Below are 26,609 nucleotides of genomic sequence, written 5' to 3' on the forward strand. Positions count from 1 at the left end.
TCACCGTCTAATTTTTCGTAAAAAAACAAAAAAACTCACATTCCGAATCCATAAAATAGTGTTTCCCAATCTTTTCCTTCGCATAGTTAGCGAAACACTGCTTTTTTTTTTTGTGAAAGAGAGATTAATGCACTGTGGTTAACTATTCCTGCAGTTCGTGGACACACCTATTGAGGCCTCATGGAACACTAAAGGTTCCGCGGAACACAGTTTGGGAAACACTGTCTTAAAATATTTTACTCAATCAAATTCATATGGCTGCCTGGTCGTGCGGTTTGCGCGCTGGACTGTCGTTCGGATTTATCGATGGTCGAGAGTTCAAACCTTGCCCGCTCCCATCCCCCGTCGTCCTTAGGGAGGTTTGGACTAGGAAGTAAACTATCTTCAACTCTGAAGGAACATCCGAAACATGTAAAACATTTTACATACAAACAAACAAACAAACAAACATACTTTCGTCTCTAACAACAGTGAAACTAACGTTTAAAAGTTGAGTTTTTTTTAAATATATATTTTAAATAATTAATTTGTATACATAGCAAATAGTTAGTAAAACAGCATCCATTATCTCTGAGGCGTCTTGTAATAGTGCGACCCGGAATAGAGACGGCAACGACCAGACCAGCAATAGTGAGACCACTAAGAGTCACACCATCAGTAGTGACACCAGCAACAATCGCACCAGCAGTAGTTTTACCAGCTAGAGTGAGATGAACATCAGACCAGTGGTAATGAAGATAGTGGTAGTGGAATCAACTAACATTGGTTGGGTCTCATTGAACGAATAAATGTTGGAAAGTTTCAAGTCTAGTCACATAGTCTATACGACGAAGACATATTTACTCTAAACATGTATATATCAAACATGGCTTTGTGCGATATTATAGTGCGACTTCATCAAAGCACAACCAAATTTTGAAGTACTATTATATACATAGTGGTGACATGTGACAACACATTCAATAATGTTGATGTAATCCAAAGATAAATCTATAAAGCGTAAGAACATACTTCAGACTGGATAGGCCGAGCCGACAGAAGTACTCTAATAAATTATTCCAGTCCAGGAAAAACAAAAAAAAAGTAACAGGTCCCACAATTCGATTATCAAATTGAAATCAAAACACAAAGGAGCAATAACTCTTCAATTACTTCCCCTTTTCACCGCCCGAGTAGGTTGGTGCTTTATTTTCTTTCTGTGACCACGTGGTTTCACAGTCAACTCCCCCTCAACCGCAGACTCCAGCGGGTTCGCGCCTAATACACTTTCCACCCGTACCCCGCTCCCTTGTTTGTATGTGCGCGCCTGCGTGAATACGTGCGCGTGTGTGTGTGCGTTTTCTTTTTCAGTAGCTCACCGATACCACTAACATTGGAGAAGAGTTAGATGTTGTGCTCACGTAACGGAAAGATTTCTCAAAGCGCGCGAGTGGAAGCGGCCCTCGCGCGCTCCTGATTGAACGCGTTTGCCTCTCTTCCATTTTACAACTGAAGGAAAAAAAATCAGTTGTCTCCCTTTTTTTTTCAATTTTTATCACAATTCCCTTCCGACCTTTGGGTAAGCATTAGTCCCCCTTATTATAGGATAAGCTCCTCTTGCAACGCTTTTGGCGGGAATAGTCTCCCTTTCTTGTGTTCTCTTGAAGAAGACTTGTATATTATTTCTCTTCCTTTCTCCTACTTCACAAACACAGGCATGGTATTTGTCGCCCTTGGTCTGTCTGTATAAGCACGTGCAATGCATAAATCTTGCATTTTTACCTGTAACATTTGCTAAAGATTTGTCTCCCCCCTCCCAATGCGAGGATAAATTATGATTCATGAAAAGGCGATGTTTCCCATTGGAGTACTTTACAAGACCATCAACAGTTGTGGTGCTATTAGAAAGCATACAATAGAACCATCTTTAATTTGTATTATTAATTAGCGTAGATGCAGAATCATCTAATGCGATGTTTCCCAAACTGTGTTCTGTGAGGCCTGTATTGGTGTGAGTAAATAACTAGTAGGCCACCGCGCGAATGAACCTTTAAGTAAATGTAGGGCGGGGGGGGGGAATATTTTTATTTAGTTCTTGATAATAAAATGAATTCTATAACGTCACTTTGAACTTTGAACTGATCAAGGTTCTGAATCTAATTTGAAACAAAGATTAAAAAACAAAACACATATATATATATATATATGGCTCCTTTTGTCTCGAAAGGCAATGGATGCGCCGAAATGAGTCGCTGGTTTTGGCTTAATCTTGAGACGGGGCAGAATCTGGTGTGGCTAATCAAGCCAATTCTAGAACGGCAGACTTTGTCACAATTCGTACATGTGTATGCCTCTGATTTAGGGCTAGCGGACAGGGCAGCTTTCTTTTTTTCCCTCTTGATTAAGGCCGCTTCAATTCTTTTGTTCTCAGCAAGGGTTGTCCCAGCACGCACAGTCTGTCTCCATGCACTCCGGTCTTTGGCTATGTTTTCCCACATACTTTCACTGATGCCTGAGGCTCTCATGTCTCGCTTGCAGACATCTCTATATGTTAGTCTTGGGCGGCCCTTGGGTCTGACTCCTTCCACAAGCTCAACATATAAGATATCTTTCGGGATTCTACCATCTGGCATGCGGGTGACATGTCCGAGCCATCGTAATCTTCTTTGTGTCAGGAGAGCATATATGCTGTTCATATTGGCCAATCTCAAAACTTCCTGATTGTAGACATGGTCCCTCCAAGAGATGCCCATTATGCGTCTCAGGCAGCGCAAGTGGAAACTATTCAATCTGTGCTCTTGGTACATGTATGTTGACCAGCTTTCACTGCCATAAAGGAGAGTGCTCACAACACAGGCGTTGTAGACTAGGATTTTGGTCGCTGTGGTCAATTTACCATTTTCCCAGACGCCCTTGGAGAGTTTTGCCAATGCTGTGGTAGCTTTTCCTATCCTTTTTGTCAGCTCGATGTCTAAGTCTAGGTTACTGACAATTGTTGAACCCAAGTAGGTAAATTCCTGCACCACTGAAAGGGTGTGGTTCCCAATTTGTATTATAGGTACTTCTGCGACGTCTTGTGCCAGAATTTCGGTCTTGGAGAGACTTATAGTAAGGCTAAACTCTTGACAAGCAGCTGCTAAGGCGTTCACTAGCTTCTGTAGACCTCCTTGTGAGTGAGATACGAGTGCCGCGTCATCGGCAAACAGCAGCTCCCTTATCAAGATACGACGCCTTTTCGTTTTGGCTTTAAGACGTGCCAGGTTAAAGAGCCTTCCATCGGAACTGCTATGGATATATATTCCATCTTCCAGGGATTTAAAAGCACTGGTTAGTACGACTGAGAAGAAGATGCCAAATAGTGTAGGGGCCAGTACACATCCTTGTTTTACACCGCTCTTAATGGAGAATGGCCTGGAGGAAGAACTTTCAAACTGGACAGTGCCCTGCATATTTTCGTGAAAAGCTGACACTAGTTTTCTTAATTTATTTGGGCAGCCGATTCTCTCTAGTACAGCAAACAGACCGCTTCTGCTAACAAGGTCAAAGGCCTTGGTCAAATCAATAAATGCTATGAAGAGGGGCTGCTTTTGTTCTCTTATCTAAAATAACAATATACCCCATTGTCATATCAACCGAGGGAATAATAACAACTGACCTCACAGATACCTTCAAGGCCCTTGGCATTCCTAGGAACATTCTCGTTGCCTGTCAGAGGGCGGTACTTCTGCAGACCTGCCACATCACCAAATATTCCTCAGTGGAAACTGATAAAGGGACTACGATGAATTTTGTTTCCCTTTAACGAAACTCGACCCTGGCTTCGCCAGAGAATGAATACTCGCTCTTTTATAATAATAATAATAATATAAAAAAAAATTCTCTTTTAAAGTTTAAATATTTCAAAATGAATTTTTATCAAACATAAGTACTTTTTCAATTACAAGTTGTTGTTTATATATATAGTTATATATTCATTAGGTTACACTTTCAGACCTAGTGATCTATGGGGCGGATGATGTATAAGTCATTTTATCTATGGCCCACGGTTAACGAGGGTGTCATGTGGCCAGAACAACGACCAAACACCTTTACTTTTCCCCAACTAATGTCAGGTACCCATTATAGCTGGGTGGACACAGAGGCGCCCTGAAGATCCCGAAAGTAAAAATCCCAGTCTTCACCAGGACCCCCGGTTGGGAGCAAAGCGCCTCCATATATTCATTTAGCGTACACTTATATTTTTAACATAATAATTATTAACCTAATCCATAAATTCAAACGTAATAAAATGTTACATGTAATAAAGAGAAACTAAAAAAAAAAAGAATATTGAGATATTAGGATTTATTCTTCTTACAAAAATTAGATAAAATGGCAACATGAAAGGAGACATTCTTGACCTACTTGTCAGGTTCTTGTGTTCTTGTATTTATCAAACTAGTATTAGGTATTTCAAATGTAAATATTTATTAATATTAAATATTAATTCAATTTGTGTTATTGTTATTATTTTCTGAACTTATAATATTTTGGCTCAAGTTCAGCCTGACAAGCACACCATACACATATAGTTGTAGATAAACTAATAAACTACGTGTATGATGTTAAATAACAATAAAATTTATTCTTGTGATATATTTACAAATGACTGATTCATGATGAGTGATAATAATAGTATGAAATATCAATATGTAATAATATGTAATCTAAAATGATCCAGTTAGTCTCTATAGATAAATAACATTCAAATAATTATGAAATACATAATATATTACCTTAACTATAATAGCTAGTTCAATGGATCACATAGACCTTCAATCTCAAAAACAACAACTGGTAATATATGTAGATCTAGCCTCTAGATCAGGCACTATCCACTGACGACAATTCCAAAAGTAGAAGTTCATAGTTGATACTACACCATCAGGTCTGACCAATGCAACCCGCAGTCCGGAATCTTGAACCTCAGACTCATCTAAAAACCAAATTGCACACCAGATGACCAACTGAGAGAAAGACCTCAGTCCTGTAGACTGTAGACCTAAAGTTGTACTCTCAATATATAACTGAGACTGGACAAACAAGTCTTGACACTGAGACTTGACACAGAGTCTAACACATAGACTTGACACCAAGCTAAGATCACTACTTAGACTTGACGTTAATACTTGAGATAAAGTCCTGGACTGAGACTACGACTAAAACTTAGTCTTGACGCTAAAACCCTATAGAAGATAAAAGAAAGGATTCTTCTAATCATCTAGATCTAGTCTAATTATAGACTTACAAATACGAACGAATTCAAATAGAAAAACTATACAATGAAAAATAAAACTCACCCTAAACAGGGGTCAAGATAATCCAACAAGAAAATGTCCAAGGCAAATGCTAAGGCTATCCAATAACAAAAACCAAGGAGAAATTCAAGAGCTCTCAAAACGCGTCTATCTGTACCAACGTACAAAACAATGGAGAGACTGTACTAGACGATAAATGACGAAAACCACACACACTATAACTTTACGTCACTAGAAGTTGTGACAAGCAACAAAAGATCAGTCCCCTAGTCTACACAGAAAATATTAATAGTGTAATGACGTCATCAATATAGTGATCAACGCCGCACTATCAATTAGAGAAATAATTCTATTATACAGTTACATAGATAACTGCGACACTACTTCACAATGATATGAGTGTTGCCAGCTCTTAGATGCAGACAGTCAGCCTACGTTTCCAAGTTATTGAGAAAGCAGTTAGTAAATGACCTTGTGAGTAAAGTAAAGTTCCCCTTTCAGACCTTGCAATCTAAAAGGCAGATGATGATAAGGTCATCTGTTTCTTTGGCCAATGGCTAACGAGCAGGGTGTGATGTGGCCAGCACAACGACCAATCGCCTTTACTTTCCTCAACTGACGCGGGGTACCCACTAGAGTTGGCTGGACTCAGGGGCACCCTAAAAATCTTGAAATTGAAAAGCTCAGTCTTCACCGAGATTCGAACGCAGGACCTCAGGTGCGGAAGTTAAGCGTATAACGGTGACGGTATCACCACTCAGCCACCGCCCCCCCCCCCCCATTACCTTGTGAGATGGGCAGTTAAATAATGGAGGATGAAGAATTGTATTTGTAAATTGAAGTTCATATGTCTGAGAACATGGTGAGGAGTGAAACTAAACAATAAATAATTTGTTCGTTGATGGGAGGATCTTCAGATGACTTGAATGTGAATGCCAAGTACATGTGTCAATGTGAATGTATTTGGTAGCAGGAATTTGTTCACATTAACAGGTTTCCCCATTCCAAGTGTTGGTCTTTAGTCATTTAGTAATAGCACTTTCGATACATTTTTAATGTTTACATAATGTTTACGGACAGGTATGATTGGATGCCCATCAAATGGCATACAATTTGTGGGCCGCATTGTATAGAAATGCCACGGACGATTTTGACACCCAGTTCGCCCCTGATGTTACGTGTTTTACAAATCTCCCTGTGGGGAAATTGTTGATACTTGGTTAGGGTTAGGGTAACGTCCTGAGTCTGTTTTCACACAAAATTAATGTGTTATTGTATAAGTCTTTTTAGTCTGTTCATGTGTCGGTCTAGGTTAACAAAGCTTCGTTTTAGATTTCTACGCCTCATTACTTATCACACTCCTGTTCAACTTTATACCACTCCTTTTATGAACTTGAATTACACCAGACCGACTCGCGGTTTCATCAGAAACTCCTCAGCCTATACAACCAACACCATCCGTTCTCCTTCCTGGTTGTTAAAACATACACACGCGCAGGGCCGGTCCTACAGATTGCGGGGCACTATGCGAAACGAATTGCGCGGGGCCCAGTCTGGGATAACAAGTGAAAATTAAGATTTGGTATTAGAAAATAAATTCATCTTTGTATTTATTCATACTTTACTAAGTACAAAATCAAACTAACTTTACGAGCCATCTACAGTATTGCATGACTTTTCAGAAGATTTAAATAATTTAAGGAGATTTTCATTACTTTTTTGTATATTTTACAATTTCAGGAGAATTCTAAAAACCCTTTGATAATAAGTTAAAATGGTTAAATTTAATAATTTACACCTATAATTCGCGTGGGGCCTATGAAAGTGCGGGGCCCACTGCGGCCGAATAGGCTGCAGTGGCCCAAGACCGGCCCTGCACAAGCACATACTCACAAAAACATAACACTTAAGCAAAACTTTTGTGATTTTATTTCGGGTGGAGAAGACAGTCGACCCCCATTCACACCGTCCTTGCTACGCCTACGCTTTCACCTAACAGGACTTTAACAAGCAAGCAGGTTAGTAGGGTTATTGGTGATAGCTCGATTTTGCACTTTAGATCTGTATGTAGATTTGCGGTGCTAGCTATACTAGAATAATAGCGCAGCGCAGCGGTCACACTCCGGAAACGGCTTTGACTGGCCAGCTGATGTTTCCAAGACACTCATTACTCTGAGGTTTTGTAAAACCTAGCATGTGAAGTCTGGACTTGGCGGCATGTGCGAAACGTTACAAACTAGACACATCGGACAGAAAGGCAACTACCAGCACAGTGCAGTGGAGCACTCTAGAGCAGGGCACACAGAAAGGCAACTACCAGCACAGTGCAGTGGAGCACTCTAGAGCAAGGCACACAGAAAGGCAACTACCAGCACAGTGCAGTGGAGCACTCTAGAGCAGGGCACACAGAAAGGCAACTACCAGCACAGTGCAGTGGAGCACTCTAGAGCAGGGCACACAGAAAGGCAACTACCAGCACAGTGCAGTGGAGCACTCTAGAGCAAGGCACACAGAAAGGCAACTACCAGCACAGTGCAGTGGAGCACTCTAGAGCAGGGCACACAGAAAGGCAACTACCAGCACAGTGCAGTGGAGCACTCTAGAGCAGGGCACACAGAAAGGCAACTACCAGCACAGTGCAGTGGAGCACTCTAGAGCAGGGCACACAGAAAGGCAACTACCAGCACAGTGCAGTGGAGCACTCTAGAGCAAGGCACACAGAAAGGCAACTACCAGCAAAGTGCAGTGGAGCACTCTAGAGCAGGGCACACAGAAAGGCAACTACCAGCACAGTGCAGTGGAGCACTCTAGAGCAGGGCACACAGACAGGCAAATACCAGCACAGTGCAGTGGAGCACTCTAGAGCAAGGCACACAGAAAGGCAACTACCAGCACAGTGCAGTGGAGCACTCTAGAGCAGGGCACACAGAAAGGCAACTACCAGCACAGTGCAGTGGAGCACTCTAGAGCAAGGCACACAGAAAGGCAACTACCAGCACAGTGCAGTGGAGCACTCTAGAGCAGGGCACACAGAAAGGCAACTACCAGCACAGTGCAGTGGAGCACTCTAGAGCAGGGCACACAGAAAGGCAACTACCAGCACAGTGCAGTGGAGCACTCTAGAGCAGGGCACACAGAAAGGCAACTACCAGCACAGTGCAGTGGAGCACTCTAGAGAAAGGCAAGGCACACAGAAAGTTTCTGGTCATCCACTGCACCCAAACAAGTCCCGGGACGACTTTAGGGCAAGAGAGTGAGTTCGACGTGTTGCGTGAATCCTCCTCACTTTAATCTAAATTTTCAGCACAAGTCACTACGTCATCCACCCCAAAAAAACAACAACAATAAATGGGAGAATGGATGAGCCCCCCCCCCCCTTCCCCTACGCTAAAGGATTACTTGTTGTTTGCTGACAACTGTGCCCTAAATGCCTACTCTGAAAATGATCTCAAAGTCAGTGACCTTTCAAGAGCATGTTCAGATTTTGGGCCTCACTATAAACACAAAAGACTGAAGTTTTATATTTGCCTGTTCCAGGGAAAGCCTACTCGGATCCAAGTATCAAGATAAATGGACAGGAAATAAATTGCTGTGGACAGATTCTCTCCAGAAACGGGTCTCAAAATGTTTGGAATAAACGAGGTATCTCCACAAACACAAAGTTAGGAGTCTACCGAGCTGCCATCCTCTCTACATTGCTCTATGCTTCAGAAACGTGAACAGTATAGAGAAAACATGCTCACAAAACAATGAACCACTTCCAAATGATCTGTCTCAGAAAAATACTGAATGTTAAATGGCAAAAATAAATACCAGATGCTGAAGTCCTTCGAAGAGTGGGCCTGCAAAATCGTATGTCAAGTTGATGCTATATTGAGAATCAATGCGTTGTTTAAATTTATGAGTTTGAAGAAGTTTATTAAAGAAACAGAGAAGTTTCTTCAGTGTGTTTTCATCTGTATTCTGTATATATCCCAGCAACATTTCAGTTGGTGCTTTTAGTGATATAAAAAAGGAAAGATATGTAATGTATTGAGACAATCATAAATATAAAAACATAAACACATATTGGCACGAAAGAAAACAGAAATCATCACACTGATCTTATCCGTGATTGAGTTCCTGCACAACTTGTGCCTACGTGAGGAGAGGCCCACTGTTATAGTGTTGTAACACTATCGGCGGCGCGATAGGGTTAACTTTACGATCAGCTGACACATAGGAAACAGGCCAGTAAGACAGTTTAGTGTGCTATGTTGATGGACAAGAGACAGTACTGGTATGAACTTTGCACGTAAATATGACCCGTGTTTTGGTCATGTGATCAGAAGACTTCGTGGACCAGAGACAGTGTCTAAGGCAGTGCAGTTTAGTACAGGACAGTACTTGGACTTCTGTCTATGTGAGGAGAGGCCCACCATTATAGTCTTGTACTTATGCCTACGTGTTCATGGATACGCCACTGGTTTTCGACTGAAAATGAAATAGGAAACTCTCATGTCTTGATACCTCAGTACGCAGACCGTCCTCGTCCTCCTCTCATTTACCACGGGCCCTGGTGTCAGGTGAAATGTTAACCAAGCTAGCCACGGGGTCCATGCGGAATCACGCGGTTAGATGATTCACGAGAATCACTCAGTGCAGGATGATACCACGTGACGAACTCATTAAAGACTAATTGTATAATAGCGCAGGGCATCTGAGGAGAATGGCAATCTCATTAATACTCCACTGAGAGGATGATGAACACAAGGAGTAGGAGGGGCGCCAAGGGCGTGCGGGGTAAGGCAATGAGTATATTAGGACGACGGGAGAGGTGCCGAGAGGTGCTGGAGACTTGAACGACCCCCTTTTAAGACCTACAGTTTGCACCCTGTAACGCACCTGGTATATCGCTTTCTTCCATTCCTATCAAATTGAACTAGATCAGATGTTAGGCTAATGTTGCTGTGAATCTATTTAAACCATAGTTTCTATTTGTTTTTTGTTTTCTCAGTAACTTTGTCTAAAGCACTTTGGAATGTAAGCTCTTTGAAAATCCGATTGGAGAGTATCTCTAGTTTATCCTACGTTTAAAACATGGTTCGGTCTTGGTGACCCCATCCTTCGATTACCCTCTCCTCCCCATCCACTTGGCAGACACATACTTACCTTTCAACCATATTCTTGTTTGTTCCAGTCACAGTGCATGTTATTCACGTTGCGACGTGATTAGAACAATTTCAAGTTTGACTATTTGTTGTTAGCATTTTTATACTTTTTCTTTCTAGTCTATTTAATCGAGACCTACCATCATAGTAGGCCTGACCATTCACATGTGACGTGGCAACCTGTGGTCGATGGAGACTTATAGCTCGTTGCCACGTCAGAGTTCAGTGGTCAGGCCTTCTATGATGATTGGTCTCGGTTGGCTGCCTGGTCGTGCGGTTTGCATGCTGGACTGTCGTTCAGATTTATCGATGGTTCCGGGTTCAAACCCTGCCCGCTCCCATCCCCCGTCGTCCTGCGGGAGGTTTGGACTAGGAAGTAAATTATCTTCAACTCTGAAGGAACATCCGAAACATGTAAAACATTTTACAAACAAACTAACTGAATATAATGTATTATCTGGAGCAGTGTTTCCCAAACTTTTTCCTTTAAGGAACACTTCAGACATTCTGAGTATTTAGCGGAACACTTTGCTTATTTCTTTTTTTTTTAGATATTAACTGACGAGGCGGTCTTCTAGGTAATTATTTCAGTACTTTGTGGAGCACCTATTCAGGCCTCGCGGAACACTTTGGTTCCGCAGAACACAGTTTGGGAAACACTGATCTGGAGGACTGCGCTGTGACTTTCATTGTGTATGGCTCCTAGAGTTGCAAAGTCCCCAGTGTTTGGGTTTGTGCGTGTTCATACTCAGGCTGTCAAGTCAAATTCATAACCCCTGTCAATTAATTTCTGGCCTCTTTTAATTAGACCAATGACTGCATGGACAGAACATTCGTATCATAGTTGTAACGGAGTTTGATCTAGATTTAATAGTTTAGATGATTGTTGGATTGAATCTAGTAAGATCTTAAACGTCTTAACAAGGTCGAGGATGGTTGTGTGATTGAGTTTATGTATCACGTCTGTTGAAGTAAATCTTTGTGACTATGTCAATGCTCTCAATTAGTATATTAGTTAATTTGTCCATTGTCACTTGCTTATATATCCTACTTAACTGACTCTATTTTCAGACGGAGTCTCCTGTTGATCTTTCTGTAGTGCTAAACATTTTCAGAGCTCAATAGTATTCCGTGGAGAACATTTCAAGGCGAAACAAGTCAAATAAAGACAAACACTTTTAAAATAAAGACAAAACACTTTTAAAATAAAGACAAACACTTTTAAAATAAAGACAAACACTTTTAAAATAAAGACAAACACTTTTAAAATAAAGACAAACACTTTTAAAATAAAGACAAACACTTTTAAAATAAAGACAAACACTTTTAAAATAAAGACAATTCCGTCTTGATGACACTGATAACTCGTAAGAGCGAAACGTTATTATTAATACAAATAAATAAAACAAATTGATATTTCAAAAATGGAAATGCATCACGTGTTCAGCGCTCCTACAGTTGAGTTGAAATCATTTTTTAAATTGTTTAAATGAAGTAATTACGTGTTTTTATTCTTATATTTAATTCATGTTTGAGGTCGGGCACACACATGAGATACTGCACTCTTTTATCCATCTTATAGTCGGCTTGTGTCGTGGTACTGTAGTACTATGTTGGGGTATTTGTTGTAATAGTCTGTAAGGTGTAGACCTCCAAATAAAAGTTGGTAAGTCTTAGTGAGAATTTCAAACCATTTAAATCAATTATCTCGACCATACAGCAGTCGCAAAGACAAATAGCCAACCCTATCATACTTAGCAAACATTTCCCCAGACAGCCAACACTAGACAAAGACAGCCAACACTAGACAAAGACAGCCAACAGTAGACAAAGACAGCCAACACTAGCTAAAGACTGCCAACACTAGCCAAAGACAGCCAACACTAGACAAAGACAGCCAACAGTAGACAAAGACAGCCAACACTAGCTAAAGACTGCCAACACTAGCCAAAGACAGCCAACACTAGCTAAAGACAGCCAACACTAACCAAAGACTGCCAATACTAACCAAAGACTGCCAACACTAGCCAAAGACTGCCAACACTAGCTAAAGACAGCCAACACTAGCCAAAGACAGCCAACACTAGCTAAAGACAGCCAACACTAGCTAAAGACAGCCAACACTAGCCAAAGACTGCCAACACTAACCAAAGACTGCCAACACTAGCCAAAGACTGCCAACACTAGCTAAAGACAGCCAACACTAGCCAAAGACAGCCAACACTAGCTAAAGACAGCCAACACTAGCTAAAGACAGCCAACACTAACCAAAGACTGCCAACACTAACCAAAGACTGCCAACACTAGCCAAAGACTGCCAACACTAGCTAAAGACAGCCAACACTAGCCAAAGACAGCCAACACTAGCTAAAGACAGCCAACACTAGCTAAAGACAGCCAACACAAACCAAAGACTGCCAATACTAACCAAAGACAGCCAACACTAGCCAAAGACAGCCAACACTAGCTAAAGACAGCCAACACTAGCTAAAGACAGCCAACACTAGCCAAAGACAACCAACACTAACCAAAGACTGCCAACACTAGCCAAAGACAGCCAAGACTAGCTAAAGACAGCCAACACTAGCTAAAGATAGCCAACACTAGCCATGCACAACCAAAACTAAACCAAGGTGAACACTTTTGTTGATGGTGTGCACAATGAAAACAAATTAAACTAAAACCTAGGCACACAAGAGACACAACTATAGAGTGTAAATGTGAACACTTTATGGCTGACCCAACATCTAATAGCACACAGACTTCCAAATAATTTCTAAATTATCTGAACCCAAACTTCTCGCAAAGGATTGTGTGACATTTTCTTACTGCCACCAGCATTCTGGCGCCAAACTGTACGTAATTGTGTGTTAGGTGATGCTCGGCGCGGGGGGGGGGGGGGAGTCATTCTTCCTACCAGACTCCCGGTGAGAAAACAACATGTGTGATCCCTGATCGCATGAAAACAAAAAATAACTGAAAAAAAAATAACCCTCCTATCACAGATCAATAATGATATTTGACGTTACTATGCCCCCAAAACTTGGTGGAGCCATCCCCCACCCCTCCTCCAATTCTGTAACACAAGTTCTGAATGAGTGGGATCCTGTGTGTGTGTGTGTGTGTGTTTGTGTTACGTTACGTAAAGTTACAGGAGATTAAAGAGCGTGTTTCGTACCGTAACAAAGCAGGGCAGACAGAGCGATACATAATTGATATCACACTGGCATACGGCTCTGAGGTGTCACTAAAGTGGAGAATTAGTTAGACCTGATGGTGACGTGTTGAGTCACGGGGGGGGGGGGGGGGACAAGCATATTATAAAAAAATTGTGTTCTAAACTAGAGTATTTTGTTTGTTTGTTTCAGTGCTGTGATTCTATTTAGCTGTTCGGTACGTGGATTGGTCTGACTCTTCTATAGACAACATTTACTTTGTCTACACTCGCTTACTTCTCTGTCTCTGTCTCTTTCAAAGCAGGTCCACTTGTTAAGTAGCCAGGTTCCCTTGATAGGTAGCCAGGTTTCCTTGCTAGGTAGTCAAGTCCCCTTGATAGGTAGGTAGTCAAGTCCCCTTGATAGGTAGGTAGCCAAGTCCCCTTGATAGGTAGCGTTCCCTCTGTCCTTCATGTGGATATGCCACTACTTTACACTCTAGCGCCAGTGTTTTCCAAACATTTACCCTAACGGAACACTTTGCACATTCTGAGTATTTAATGGAACACTTTGCACATTCTGAGTATTTAATGGAACACTTTGCACATTCATTCACGTGGTGGCCTACTAGGTAATTACTCCAGTAGTTCGCGGAACACATTTTTGGGGGGCTCACGGAACACTAGCATTCCGCGGGACACAGTTTGGGAAACACAATTCTCTATCTATCTATCTATCTATCTATCTATCTATCTATCTATCTATCTATCTATCTATCTATCTATCTATCTATCTATCTATCTATCTATCTATCTAGATAGATAGATAGATAGATAGATAGATAGATAGATAGATCGTTCAATAGTTCTTTCTCTCTATTATTGTATTGATATGTCCGTTTGGTGTTTTAAACTTCTGACAATTTAAATGAACTGCGTATTTTCAAGTATATCAATATCTTGGTCCTCAACAAGTGTTGCTGTATGCTTCATACCAGTCCGGCGTGAATTGAGCCAGTCTTCTCCACTTCTCTCTACAACCTAATTTCACCCAATCATCATTTATGATTTTCACACATTTACACTACACAGAACAGTTATTAAGCTAACCATTTCCCATAATGGCCAAATAATGAAGTGGTTTCATCAACTAAGCCTACAACCTACGACACCATTGCCATCATTACAAAGACTTATTAAATCATTGGTCAATTAAGACTAATCTGTGTGCGATGTGGGTGGGCCATTTCCTTCTACGTCACTTTGATTTGAGAACAGAAAAGAAGTTCTGTTGTTATTGCAGTTTCTATTTCAGGGAAGAGAAAGTCAGACAGCCTAAATAAGACATAAACGTATGCAAATCAGTACGAAGGTCAAGGATACTGGTGTAAATGGTTATGATGAATGTTTATGAAGGTTAAATCCTCTGGAATGTTGGTCGCTCATTGAGGTCTTGATGTAGGAAACTTTTATACGGATATAGATCTACAGAGTTCGGGTTCAAGTCTCGGTATAGTTGTATAGAGTTTGGTTTCCAGTCTAGGTATAGATCTACAGAGTTCAGGTCCTAACCTCGGTACAGATGTACAATTATGATAGAGACAGTTCCTAGCCAGTTCACTACTAGACGTGGTAGCCAGTTCACTACTAGACGTGGTAGCCAGTTCACTACTAGACGTGGTAGCCAGTTCACTACTAGACGTGGTAGCCAGATTACTACGAGACGAGGTAGCCAGTTCACTACTAGACGTGGTAGCCAGATTACTACGAGACGAGGTAACCAGTTCACTACTAGACGAGGTAACCAGTTCACTACTAGACGTGGTAGCCAGTTCACTACTAGACGTGGTAGCCAGATTACTACTAGACGAGGTAACCAGTTCACTACTAGACGTGGTAGCCAGATTACTACGAGACGAGGTAACCAGTTCACTACTAGACGTGGTAGCCAGATTACTACGAGACGTGGTAATACTTTCCCATCCTGACAACAATCGGGACGAGCCCAGTCCACAGACTTGAGGCAGACGTGAAGCAAAACTAAATGTGCTTCTCTACTCTCGGTAACACGCAACCCATACATCCCATGTTTTCTAATTAGCTTTCTTCTGTTTTGTGCTATGTTGGAATGAAGGAGGGTATACAATACAAGTTTGTTCTTTCACAACATCACCCCAAAAGATTACTTACAAAATTATTTTCATTCGTTTTATTTCTTTATATTTTATAACATGATTGAACATCACATATATTGATATTAAAGATTGGGTTTATTTTAACTATAATTTAAACCAACTTTGCACCAGAACATGATGTCATTTCGATTCCTGTAAAATGAAATGTTGACTTCCTCCAACTTCAGTTATCAACAGTTTTGAAAGGACAAACTTTGATTCAAAGACGATTCAAGTCAAATTTAAATTAATTTCCTACGTGAAAGATCGATTTTTTTTTTCTGAGAGCCTGATTCTATTTTAGAGTACTGTCAAGTGTTAGCAGACGGCATAATTGATTGATGCTGGCTAAATGACTAAGTGACTGATTTCTTCCCTAGTTCTTAGTCGTTTTATTAATCCCCACTGTTCTTTCTCTCTCTTGATTTAAATCTCTCTAATTCTCTTTAACAGTCTCTTTCTCACCTTGTTTCTCACTTTCACTGCCTCTCAACATTTCTCTCACTGTCTCTCTATCAAGTTTTTATTTTCTCTCTCTCTCTCTCTCTCCGTCTCTCTCTTTCTCTCTCTCTCTCCATCTCTCTCTCTCTATCTCTCTTTCTCTCTCTCTCTGTCTCTCTCTGTCTCTCTCTTTCTCTCTCTCTCTATCTCTCTTTCTCTCTCTCCGTCTCTCTCTCTCTCCGTCTCTATCTCTCTCTCTGTCTCTCTCTCGCTCCATCTCTCTCTCTATCCGTCTCTCTCTCTCCATATCTCTCTCTCTGTCTCTCTCTCTCTCCATCTCTCTCCTTCTCTCTCTCCATCTCTCTCTCTCTCTCTGTCTCTCACTCTCTCCATCTCTCTCTCCATCTCTCTCTGTCTCTCTCTCTCTCCATCTCTCTCTCTCTGTCTCTCTCTCTCTCTCTGTCTCTCTCTCTCTCCGTCTCTCTCTCTCTTCATCTCTCTCTCTCCATCTCTCTCTCTCCGCCTCTCTCTCTCCATCTCTCTCTCTCCATCTCTCTCTCTGTCTCTCTCTCTCTCCATCTCTCTCTCTGTCTCTCTCTGTCTCTCTCTCTCCGTCTCTCTCTCTCTTCGTCTCTCTCTCTCCATCTCTCTCTCCATCTCTCTCTCTCCATCTCTCTCTCTGTCTCTCTCTCTCCGCCTCTCTCTCTCTCCATCTCTCTCTCTCCATCTCTCTCTCTCCATCTCTCTCTCTCCGTCTCTCTCTCTGTCTCTCTCCGTCTCTCTCTCTCCATCTCTCTCTCTCCATCTCTCTCTCCGTCTCTCTCTCTCCATCTCTCTCTCTCTCCGTCTCTCTCTCTCCATCTCTCTCTCTCCATCTCTCTCTCTCCATCTCTCTCTCTCCGTCTCTCTCTCTCCATCTCTCTCTCTCTCCATCTCTCTCTCTCCATCTCTCTCTCTCCATCTCTCTCTCTCTCCGGCTCTCTCTCTCCGTCTCTCTCTCTCCATCTCTATCTCCATCTCTCTCCCTCTGTCTCTCTCTCTCCATCTCTCTCTCCGTCTCTCTCCATCTCTCTCTCTCCATCTGTCTCTCTCTCTGTCTCTCTCTCTCTCCGTCTCTCTCTCTCTCTCCATCTCTCTCTCTCCATCTCTCTCTCTCCATCTCTCTCTCTCCGTCTCTCTCTCTCTCTGTCTCTCTCTGTCTCTGTCTCTCTCTCTCTCCGTCTCTCTCTCTCTCCGTCTCTCTCTCTCTCAATCTCTGTCTCTCTCTCTTTACAACACACACTGTGCAAAAATTAGCCTAGACCACAACATAGAACATACAGCAACAATATACAACATACAACACACAATATAATCATACAACATAAAGTATACAACAATCAACATGCAAACTAGTCATATCAGATACAACAAACAAAAACACATACACTATTCAAGGTACAACGTACAACATCAAACATACAATACACCTTCACAAACATCATACACCCCCAACATACATCAGCAAGATACACTTTACTACATACAACATACATGATGCAGATCACAATATACAGCATACATCATTTAAATCATAACAGAAATATACAGAGTACAACATACAGCCTACAGCATACAGCTCAGTATGACCCTAGTTTTAAATTAGTATAAAGTTAGAATATTTTGACAAGAAAATCGAACCATTCAATCTTTATATTACATTTTGCACGCGCGTGCATTTCGGTGTGGCTGTGTAGGAGTAAATATGTGTGTGTGCGTGTGAGAGAAACACTATGTGTATATGTGTGTGCATGCGTACGTATGTGTGTATGTGCCTGCTCTTGTCTCATCACGTTTTAAAAGTTAAATTTAGAGTCAAGCCTCGTCCTCCTGTTGGTCAATAGTAATTGGCCTGTCGTGATTGATGATCATCAGAAATTAAATGTAAATTTGATAAGTTCGACCACAGAAAACAATGACCTTAGATTTATAAGGAAGCACTTTTAAGGACATTCACGTCAGTAGCCGGGGTTCAAGACTGTTTCTTTGCCAATGTTGAAGAAAGGGCAAGAACTCGATAATGTGCGCTCAATACTCCGAAGTAATCTTATCAGGTAGACATTTGTCTGCATATTTTTGGATGGTTTGAAAAAAATAAAATAAAAAGGGAATAGCAACTACGAAGGAAACAAGAAAGTAGTTACTAAATAAAGAGAGACAGACAAATACATAGACAGACAGAAACAGAGAGATAGACAGACAGACAGTAACAGAGATAGACATAAACTGAGAGAAACAGAGAGAAAGAGAAAGAGACAGAGAGAGCGAGGATAGACAGAGAGAGAGAGACAGAGAGAGAGAGAGAGAGAGAGAGAGAAAGAATATAAGAAAATATTTGCTATGTACAATATACAATTATTGGCCCTGATGACTCACTGATTATCACCAATTCTTCAAACAGCTGCGGTGAATGATAACTTTTCGAACAATTCAGAGCACACTTTCAGAGGAGTACATCATTCTGTTTGGCCTTGAATGTGATCAGATTTGGAAGAAATACCAAGGGACAGGGAGAGAGGGCGGAGTAAGGTAAAAGTGGAGAAAGAGGATATAAGGAAGAGGATACAAGGAAGAGGATATAAGGAAGAGGATATAAGGAAGAGGATATAAGGAAGAGGATATAAGGAAGAGGATATAAGGAAGAGGATATAAGAAAGAGGATATAAGAAAGAGGATATAAGAAAGAGGATATAAGGAAGAGGATATAAGGAAGAGGATATAAGAAAGAGGATATAAGGAAGAGGATATAAGGAAGAGGATATAAGGAAGAGGATATAAGAAAGAGGATATAAGGAAGAGGATATAAGAAAGAGGATATAAGGAAGAGGATATAAGGAAGAGGATATAAGAAAGATGATATAAGGAAGAGGATATAAGGAAGAGGATATAAGAAAGATGATATAAGGAAGAGGATATAAGGAAGATGATATAAGGAAGAGGATATAAGGAAGAGGATATAAGGAAGATGATATAAGGAAGAGGATATAAGAAAGATGATATAAGGAAGAGGATATAAGGAAGAGGATATAAGGAAGATGATATAAGGAAGAGGATATAAGGAAGAGGATATAAGGAAGAGGATATAAGGAAGAGGATATAAGAAAGAGGATATAAGGAAGATGATATAAGGAAGAGGATATAAGGAAGATGATATAAGGAAGAGGATATAAGGAAGAGGATATAAGAAAGATGATATAAGGAAGAGGATATAAGGAAGAGGATATAAGGAAGATGATATAAGGAAGAGGATATAAAAAAGATGATATAAGGAAGAGGATATAAGAAAGATGATATAAGGAAGATGATATAAGGAAGAGGATATAAGGAAGAGGATATAAGGAAGAGGATATAAGGAAGAGGATATAAGAAAGAGGATATAAGGAAGATGATATAAGGAAGAGGATATAAGGAAGATGATATAAGGAAGAGGATATAAGGAAGAGGATATAAGAAAGATGATATAAGGAAGAGGATATAAGGAAGAGGATATAAGGAAGATGATATAAGGAAGAGGATATAAAAAAGAGGATATAAGAAAGATGATATAAGGAAGATGATATAAGGAAGAGGATATAAGGAAGAGGATATAAGGAAGATGATATAAGGAAGAGGATATAAGGAAAAGGAAGAGGATACAAGGAAGAGGATATAAGGAAGAGGATATAAGGAAGATGATATAAGGAAGAGGATATAAGGAAGAGGATATAAGGAAGAGGATATAAGGAAGAGGATATAACTTTATTTTAAACAAGTTTTATACCCTTTTTGTTTTTTTATTTGACCTGCGGGCAATGATTATGTGTGAAAACACAATTCTACATGTCCTTAACGACGTCACTGTGCAAAGTAGTCTCACGGACATTGATTTAGGGACTTGGTCTTTGCTTTGAATAGAATCGTAAAACAACACAGGGCTATTACAGACGTGTAAGAAATCTCTGACCAGATATAGTCTAAGGTCCAAACTACTATCAAGGGCATTGACCTCTCAAATGATCCCCAAGATATTTAGATTTCAATGTGGAGGAGATGGAACCATTCGTCTGCTAGAGTCTTCTTCCTTTTTAAAAGGCAATCAACGAGTCCTTGTTTAAGAATGGACACCGTGTAACATTGAAAAGTATTATCCGGTTTCTAAAGATTCTTCAACCATTTTTTTTTTGTTCTCTGAATTTGAAAAACTTGCTGTTTTAATTTAGGCAAAATGGATGTTTTTAGCGGCCCCCGTAAGGGGAAAAAGCCGCTATTAGGTTTGTGCAAAATGTCCGTCTGTCCGTCTGTCCGTCTGTCCGTCTGTCACACTCAGATCTCGAAAACTAGAAGAGATATGAAAAATACTATTTCATCATTAAATCCGGCTTGAAAAGTTTAGGTGCAACGGCTACTTTTGGTTTTCTAAAAGCAAACCGTTTAATTTATAAAATTAATTATGCAAGCGATTTTTTCATAAAAATACACCAATTCTAAAACAATTACGTAAATGTAAGGGAGGCAATGTTACAATATGCTAACAAAGATGGACAATTTTTGTGTATTTTCAGTATCACTAAGTCAAATATATTTTTAAAATGTACAGGAAATGTTTACAACAAATACAAATAATAGTTAAAGACGTTTTTTCTGGTCAACTAGCTGCTAAAATTAAAAGAAAACATTTCTGTTTGTTTATAAAGGCTAATAATGCACTTTGTATGTAAATATCACGCACATTTTTTTAAATGGACTTTTTATGCAGCGATTTTCGTGCAGTAGCGTAACGTCGCAACATGATCAGGTGCTAAACCAATTCCTTAAACTTTTTTAAAAAATCAGATTTTATTTATTTTTTGTTTAGTGCCCCCATCCGAATAAAAGAAGCTTATTTTTGTGCGTTTTGTCTGTTGGTCGGTCTGTCCGTCACGATTACATTTAAAAAACTAGAACTCTAAAAGCTATTGAAAATCTGATTTACCCTTTAATGTTCCTCCCATAACATCTCAATAGTTTTAAGTATCTAAAATTGATTGTTCCGGATTTTTTTGTGCAAAACTAATCAACGCCAACAAATGTTTGTTTGCTCTTCTAACTTATATTACATTCAATTTCCATGCTTAAACGTTGCAAAAACACATTATCAATAATATGTTGTTCCGTTTTATATGTAAATAGCATATTAATGCTAAATCATAATCTCTATACTGACTTATATTTCATTAAGTGTAAAAATGTTCCGGATATTGTTTTATAAAACATGAATTATGCCTAATGATTGTTTGAAATCGCATAAGGCTTTTAAAAAAAGTAATTTACTAGAATTGATTACTGAAAATTACTTTTTAGACATTTAATTTTCTTGTAAAACATAACATAGAAGTTTTGTAATCGATAAAGAAAGTTCCGGATTTTGTTTCTTACAAATCGTCGCCAGAAATTTCCGAATTTATTTAAAAATCTACTAACGCCAAATAATTGTTTGAACTCCCTCTTCTAATTAATAAACAAATAATCTTCTCATTTACAAAATAATGTTTTTACGGATTTTTATGAAAAATATTTTAACTCACTACTCTCTTACAGTACATTTAACTTTCTACCTAAAACATTAAAAAATCTAATTATCGTTAATATTATGTTCCGATTTTTAAGGAAAACAGAATCCAAACACCAAAGTAAGGTATGAAAATCTCTCCACGGGGCTGTAGTACATCTAATTTTTATACGAGACCATCCAAAAAATTTAATTAACGGTATTACATTTATCTGAAATTCTCTTTTTCTTTTACTATTTATACAAACATCCGGAACAATCTATTATATAAACTTTTCAATTGTGTTCATACCTAAAAATTATTGCGATGTTTTGAAACGTAAAATAAAGGTTAATCAATTTTTAATAACTTTTAGTTGTTTTTTTTATATCAAGATAACGGACAGACCGACTGACAGACAAAACGCAAAAACAATGTGGCTTTGATCCTTTTTAAATAATATCTATTAGAACTCAGTGCACCAATGTCTATGAACCCTCGTTAAATATCTCGTGTAAATAAAGACATTTTTTTTTATGGTACCGGTACTAGCCTATTGTGAGGTAATGGAATTTTTTTTCTTTGACGTCATATGAATGGACTCTTTAAATGTAATGTTAAAAGAACGCACTCGGTGCACCAATGTCTATTAACCCTCGAAAAAATTGCTTGTATTAATGAAAACATATTTTAGTCTAACTAAGCCGTGTGACGTAGTGTTTTTTTTTCCTTTAACGTCACATGGAATGAATTCTTTAAATGAAATGCTAAAAGAACGCACTCGGTGCACCAATGTCTATGAACACTCGAGAAATGGCTCGTGTTGATAAAGGTGATTTTTAGTCTAGCTAGGCCTTGTGACGTAGTGTTTTTTTTTTCCTTTGACGTCATATGGAATGAATTCTTTAAATGAAATGCTAAAAGAACGCATTCGGTGCACCAATGTCTATGAACACTCGATAAAAGGCTCGTAATGATGAAGGCGATTTTTATTCTAGCTAGGCCGTGTGACGTAGTGTTTTTTTTCCTTTGACGTCATATGGAATGAATTCTTTAAATGAAATGCTTAAAGAACGCACTCGGTGCACCAAAGTCTATGAACACTCGATAAATGGCTCTTATAGATGAAGGCGATTTTTAGTCTAGCTAGGCCGTGTGACGTAGTGTTTTTTTTTTCCCTCTGACGTTATATGGAATTAATTCTTCAAATGAAATGAAAAAAGAACTCGGTATAGTAATGTTTATTAAGCCTCGTTATGTGACTCGCGTTTAAAAAAGGAATGATATCTTGATTTAGATCTAATCTATATTTTTTAAACTAGATCTAGATTTTTATTACAGTATATCTAGATCTGGATTTATATTCTAATTAAAATTATTCACCCCACCCCCCGAAATGAAATCCCCCCACGAAAGGGGGGGGGGGAGTCGGAATATAGTGACTGATTTTTTGCTTTGATTTTGTTTATTTTAGGTGAGATTTTAATACTAAACCATCACTTGCCCCAGCACAACCAAAGGGGTTTTGCGTTTAAAACCCCCAACCAGGGGGTTCGAGTTGAAAAACCCCTACCAGAGGGTTCGAGTTTAAAAAGTTCTACCAGGGGTTTTGAGTTTAAAACCCCCTACCAGCTGTTTTGAGTTTTAACCCCCCTACCTGGGTTTTTGCAGTTAACTCCCCCTCTTCTATAAAACAAAACAAAACAAAAAAAAAATGCAAACAAAAATCCCCTAATTCCAAGAGCACAGTTAAGGAAGATTTTGATTTTAAAACCCCCTCTAAAATTTACGATAAACCCCCTCTTCAATATAAAAAAAAAGCTAATTACGCACTCAAAATGTTATGAGCGTAGCTAAATGGGTTTTGACATAGTTTTGAGTTTAAACCCCACTTCAGCGGGTTTTGAAGGTAAAAAATACTTCTTTAATAATAAAAACAAAGCAAATTATACACTCAAAATGTTATGAGTGTAGTCAAAGGGGTTTTGAGTTTAAAATCCCCTTCAGTGGAGTTTAAAGATAAAAAGTACCTCTTTAATATAAATAAAAGCAAATTACTCACTCTAAAATCTATGAGCGTAGCCAAAGGGGTTTTGAGTTTAACCTCCCCCCCCCCCCCGGCCAGGGGGGATTGAGGCTAAAAAGTACATCTTCAGTGTAAGAAAAAAAGCAAATTACGAGTTCAAAATGCTATGAGCGTTGCCAAAAGGGGTTTTGAGTTTAAACCCCCATTCAGAGGGGTTTGATGCTAAAAATACCTCTTCAATATAAATAAAAACAAGCAAATTACACACTTAAATTATTTGAGCGTAGCCAATCCAATCGGGGGTTTTGAGTTTAAACCCCTCTTCTACAGATGGCTTTTTTTTTAAGTTTAAAACCCCTCCAGATGGTTTTGAGTTTAAGATCCCCCTACAGAGCATTTTGAGGTGGAAAACCCCCAACAAATGATTTTGACGATAAAACTTCTCTTTTCGATATAAAATCTAAAGCAAACTACAATCACTTAATTCCAAGAGCGTATTCAAGAGAGGTTACACATTTTTACCATTTTTACCAGTGGCAGGGCTCCATTAATAAACTGCAGTGAATAGTCATCTGCCGAAATTGAAAAACACTAAATGTGGCTCAACAAAGATGGCTAAGACAGATTGTAGGAGTCAGTTATAGAGATCGGGTCTAAATCAAGGAAATCCTATGCCGAACTGGGAGTCGACCCCTTAGTAAGATTGTGAGAGAGCGATGCATGAGGTTTGCGGGACATGTTCTCCGACTAAATGAATTACGCATAAGAAGAAATAGTGCTTGGCGGCGAGGCTTCGCCCCGCGCTGGGGGAGCTCCTAGCGCTGCCCCAGACCTCCTTGCTAGTAATGGCGGGGAATCTACAATTTTTCCACTAACTCATGGAAGAACCTATTCTAGGGCACAATAAAGGTCTACCGAAAGAATGAAGGGTCAGAATGTAATAAAGATTATGTTTACACACACACACACATAAATACATATAAAAAAAATTTCGCTGGAGGGGGGGGGGGGTTGAGAAAAAAAATCCCCCCCCCAAACCCCCCGCCCCCCCGCAATAAAAATCCTGTCTATGCCCACGATATATATATATATATATATATATATATATATATATATACATATGTACACATATATATATATATATATATATATATATATATATATATACAAGAACCTATTAGCTAAAGAAATTAATACTATGAATTGGTCTATTAAAAAATGAATGTCAACTGCTGTAATTTGATGTAATATTGCTAATAGAATAGCAAGCATTTATTTCATTCTCCATAGTAACCCTCAGATCGTAGTTAACTATATTAAAAGAAAAGCAACTCTTCCAAAGTAAAGAATTGTATTTTAATTTCGTGTTGTCTCCCTTCTTTCATTTTTTTTTTGTTTTTGTAAATAACTAAAAATAACTTTTTGACCTAAATTTCATCGCAATTATCTGTCCTTCTATTTTATGGCAATACTACGAATGGACCCCAAGCCAAGGGAGAAACAGACACATAAAAGGCCTTATCTCTCATCCATTGTTCCATTTAGAACTATTATTGTTCATGTAATCAAGTTTGAAGGGGAAGAAGTCAGTCCTTTAGACAGTGTTAAGAACTTTGATGTCCACAGCTTTACCTTCATCTCCCAGGAGGGGCGGTAAGGTCGATCACCCCGATTATGTCGCCCCCATCTCTGGTATGTTGACAGATTTGCTGGGGGAAGAGGTTGATTGTATCAATCCCGCCACCACCGACTCTAAAGTTTCAAGTGGGGGGGGGGCGTCTATTTTATTTTGGTAAAAATCAAAGTTTGTAACAGAATTAGTAACATATCTGTATAGTAAAACTAATAATAATAATACTTGTCCTCGAGTCCGAAGATTAGTGAGGAGTGCAGTATTTTCCGTGGCTGCGCAGCCCCAGCTGTGACCTACATATTTTGCCACATCACAGCATTACCATTGTCCGTAGGTGGTCGATTTAGATTTCCTTTTCGCCGTCTGCGTTTGTCTTCGGCAGCGGATTTTCTTTTGGTCTCAAATGTGTATCCAGCGGCCTTCGTGAGTGACCTCCAGCTGTCTCGTTCTTAGGGCGCATGCAACCAGGTGCTCTCTTCTATGTCAGCCAAGGAAAGTTGACGCCAAAGCTGGTCTTTGTAGCGTTTCCGTGGGGCGTCTTTGTTAACGTCGACCACCTTTTAGCTCACTAAAAAAGACTGCCTTTGGCATACGTTCGTCTCCCATACGGGATACGTGGTAAAACTAATCTTTGACCTTTGACCTAATCTACATGTTATGTCGTCTTTCACTAGTATGTTGGTCTCGATTTGGTGGGGTGAGGGTGAGGGGTGGGGTGAGGGTGGCGATTGCATTACTTCGCCCCCTCCGACCCGAAAACTTCGTGAGTGGGTGTGTGTGTTTTTGTAGAAATCACAGTTTCTTAAAAGAATTAGTTACATATTAATATAATAAAAGCTACTTCTTGATATTTCAACCAATCTTTATATTATGTCGTTCTCTTCTGGTATGTTGAATGATTCGGTGGGGTGGGGCGAAGCGATTACATCTACTGCCCTCTCCAAATGCTTTGAGTGGGATGTTGCTGTTTAATGTTTATGAACACAATTAGTTGAATATCTATATAATTCCTTTATTACGTCACTCTTCTTTGGTATCTTGGCCGATTCGGTGGGGTATCACTGCCCTCCCAACGCTAACCCTTTGAGCGGTGGGGGGGGGACGGACGGTCCTATTTGCAAGAAGTAATTTTTGTGTGTGAACAAATGAGTTGGAAATCTATGTAATAGTTTGTGTGGTCCGTCTTTCCGTCGGCCCTTCCGTCCCGTT

At 39.6% G+C, this 26,609-nt stretch overlaps 1 protein-coding gene across 2 annotated transcripts in view; it reads right to left on the reverse strand.

The window, feature by feature from the left end:
• LOC106078738 (immunoglobulin superfamily DCC subclass member 3-like) overlaps positions 1 to 1,367 on the reverse strand; it is a 244,982-nt gene extending 243,615 nt beyond the window's left edge. Inside the window, exon 1 of one of the 2 annotated variants that reach the window (XM_056043564.1) lies at positions 1,012 to 1,367. The gene's annotated coding sequence lies outside the window, so the exon portion shown is untranslated. The remainder of the gene's footprint in view (positions 1 to 1,011) is intronic. The other variant, XM_056043556.1, reaches the window with a different exon arrangement.
• Between the last annotated feature and the right edge of the window lie 25,242 nt (positions 1,368 to 26,609).

Source organism: Biomphalaria glabrata, chromosome 1, assembly GCF_947242115.1.
Source record: "Biomphalaria glabrata chromosome 1, xgBioGlab47.1, whole genome shotgun sequence".
Classification (NCBI taxonomy): Eukaryota; Metazoa; Mollusca; class Gastropoda; family Planorbidae; genus Biomphalaria; species Biomphalaria glabrata.